General features: G+C 46.9%; 1 pseudogene; it reads right to left on the reverse strand.

Moving 5' to 3' along the window:
- Window positions 1-2,043: 2,043 nt before the first annotated feature.
- Window positions 2,044-2,161, reverse strand: LOC124712891 (annotated as a pseudogene).
- Between the last annotated feature and the right edge of the window lie 1,510 nt (window positions 2,162-3,671).

Below are 3,671 nucleotides of genomic sequence, written 5' to 3' on the forward strand. Positions count from 1 at the left end.
AAATGATTTGAATTTCACCGATTGTCGTCCGCAGTCTGTACGATCGGGTGATGAGATCGACTATACTGTGATCGCGCACGTAGTGACGTGCTGGTGTGAAACGATCAACATTATTTGGCCGACGTCGGTCGTCGGCGGAATCCGCCGGTATCGGTGCCTCTGTGATCACCGCAGTCTTACGCTGCGTTCACCGTGACACCGACACCTGTCGGCAGATATCGTCGCCCGCAAATATGTCGAGTTTTGTACCTACGAACTACGATTTGCGGACAGCGTTGGTTTCCTGTTATCTCTTGAAGAAAACTGCTGCGGAACCGCATCGAATGCTTGTCGAAGCTTTCGAGGAACGAGCGATGAGGCGTTCAGTTGAGAAATACTAGGGCATGCAGCTTATTCTCCAGACTTGGTTCCTTGCGATCATCATCTATTTGCCTCACTGGGACACGCTCTCGCTGAACAACGCTTCAGTTCGTATGAGAATGTACGAAAATGGCTCGCAGACTGCTCCGCTTCAAACGAAGAACTGTTTATTTGGCTGTGACATTTGTAGCCTGCCGGAGAGGTGTGAGAAATGTATAAATAGCAATGGAGATTACTTTGAATAAAATATTGTTTATCAGTTTCAAACAACAGACGTGTAATTATTGCAACCAAATTCCGGTTACATACTTCTACACGTGGTATCTCTAAGCATATAAGATACGCCACCCTTCTCCCTTAAACAAATTAATTTTTGAGGTTATAATCTATGCCTAAAATATGCAATAAAATTATCGATTCCATAGATTTCGAACTGTCCCCGATTAAGATATTGTCATCCTCAGGATATCACAAACTCACTCTTTCTTGGAGATACTCCACCCTTCACCAAATTAATTTTTGAGGTTATAATCTATGCCTAAAATATGTAATAAAATTATCGATTCCATAGATTTCGAACTATCCTCGATTAAGATATTTTTATCCTCAGGAAATCACAAACTCACTCTTTCTTGGAGTAAACGTACCAGTTTCTCACGCCCCATATTTCGTCTGCGAGAACGTCGGTCGATTTGACCGAAGAAAACAAACTGATGCGAATCTCGCCGATTGTCGTCCGAAGTCTGTACGTTCGGGTGATACGATCGGCTGTAGTGTGACCGCGCACCTACTGGCGTACTGCTCTGAAAAGATCGGCCGTCTCCGGCCGATGTCGGTCGTCGGCGGAATCCACCGATATCGGAGCCACTGTGACTGCAGTCTTAGGTGCAGCGGCCGATTTGACCTACGCAGAGACTCTGGTCGACTTAGGCGGCAAGGAAGACTTCCAGGGGCCGGCTGAGTATGATGGAAACACACGCACCACAGCGTTGGCCACAGGTTTAGGCCGATTTATGCACGGATGGAGATTTCAGTATTTCTCATTTCTCGACCGCTATGACTGTAGAGGTATTCGTTTGCGGTGTTTGCTTATCGACTGACTGGCCGATTTTTGTTCATCAACATCTCTCGTGGCACTTTACGGCTGAAGCAGGCGCTCAGCAGTTACATTCTCGTCCACCAATGAACACTGCTAACGCAAATTTAAATGCTAAATGTGCAGTTAGTGTTACCGAAGCGTAGTGGATGTTTTCTATTTGAGTCAGTGCTCTCGAACTCCAGATACCTATCGTTCACTGCAAAAAATTCAGATTTCGAGCCTAAGTGGCTACGAAATGCTTTTAAACTTTTCGCATTAATTATGTGTCTCCTCCGAGAGCTCTTAAGGGAGCCTGCACCTGCACAAATTACATACACGCAAGTTCCTGTCATACCGTTATAGAAAGCGAAAACTTATTTAGAATTTCAGCCTTGTGAAAGTAAGCACTGCGTCTTCAGGCCACGAGTGGCCTACAGGGACCATCCGACCGCCGTGTCATCCTCAGTGGAGGATGCGGATAGGAGGGGCGTGGGGTCAGCACACCGCTCTCCCGGTCGTTATGATGGTATTCTTGATCGAAGCCGCTACTATTCGGTCGAGTAGCTCCTCAATTGGCATCACGAGGCTGAGTGCACCCCGAAAAATGGCAACAGCGCATGGCGGCCTGGATGGTCACCCATCCAAGTGCCGACCACGCCCGACAGCGCTGAACTTCGGTGATCCCACGGGAACCGGTGTATCCACTGCGGCAAGGCTGTTGCCTTTGTGAAAGTAAGGTATCCACATAACTTTATTATTTATTTCTTTTCAGCTTTGCACAGAAGGAAAACTGTAGTTTTGAAGTGTCACTAGGCTGGCGGCTAAAACTGAATGTGACTTGATCCGCAAAAAGCTCTGCTGGTCGAGACTGATGTAAGTGTACGATTTTTGCGATTAACAGTTATACAATGAAAAATTCCCACTCTGATTCCTTAACCGTTAATATACTGTTGTCCCATGTCCTATATCTCCATACAATGAAAGATACGAAAACGTCGCATATTTTCACAATACGCTATATAAAAAAAAATGAAGAGTGACAAATATTACTTGCAAACTGCATATTGATTGTATGTTACCTGATGTTTGTTTCAGTCAATCAGAGCACAAAGCAGCTGACAGCACATGAAATGTCACTGTGCAGCCACACATGATTTATTAATGAAGAAAAGATACTCCCTGCGCGTGTCCACCGTCATAACGGGCATAAAATGTAGTTCCTGTCGCATCCGCCTGGTAGTCGTTCTCCCGCACATCTCACGCGCTGTGCGGGCAGCTTTCACACCAGGCGTATGAGCGCAAACGGCCTTCGTTAGCGCCGAGGTGCTGCGCTTCCTGGTATGGCCTGGGCCGTTTACCAGGGAGCTACACGTCTCCTCCACACAGTCTCCGGGCGCCAAACTCGCCGTCAGACAGCGTGCCCGTCGCAGCGGAGCACCTTTTTGCTACTGCAGGTCACGTGTCCTCGCAGCGCCACCCGGATACCCATCCACTGCCGACTATCAGCCCACTGGCGGGCCGTGCGGAGTCAGTTACGCCCTACGCCTCAAGTCGGCAGCACCGGCAGTTCCACCTGGTTGCATCAGAAGTACACGCCCTGTGCTACGAGCCGGCAGTACCAGGATTTTCGTCTCCACTCCGGGAGAGTCTGTCCTGGCCTCCACCAGCGGTTAATCAGCTGCCATACGCCGGGCCCAGTTACGTCCCAGCTCTTGACGCTGCCATGTTCTTCGGGCAGGTACATGACAGACAACATCACAAGAGAGATAGTTCTGTTGTATGTAGTTGTGTGGATATTCATTCAAGGGCATAACAACTAAATATTCTTTTAAAAGTGTTTTCAATCACTCCTAAGTAAGAGGACTCTTCACCTTCAATCTCGATTGCAAAATAAACCTCCTCTTGGCAACTCAGTTTGCCTGCATTCCTTCCACAATTAATGACTGAACACTGTGTCTCGTTTGACTCTGAGCACCACATGACAGTTTAAACATTTGTGTCAGGTGACGACACGAGCAGAAACAAGTAAAAATGAATAGCAATGAATCCTTTTGTGACCTAGACGGAAAGTACAGTTAAACACACATGGCAATATATTTATGCTGCACGAAACCTGTGAAAGAAAATCGAAACCAGTTCTCTTTAAGATGAGGTCATTTCGAATCGAAAATATTGTGCTCGTGAATACAGATACCACCCATCTTCTTTAAAACCATGATATCATCAAAATACA

This window comes from Schistocerca piceifrons, chromosome 8 (genome assembly GCF_021461385.2).
Source record: "Schistocerca piceifrons isolate TAMUIC-IGC-003096 chromosome 8, iqSchPice1.1, whole genome shotgun sequence".
NCBI lineage: Eukaryota > Metazoa > Arthropoda > Insecta > Orthoptera > Acrididae > Schistocerca > Schistocerca piceifrons.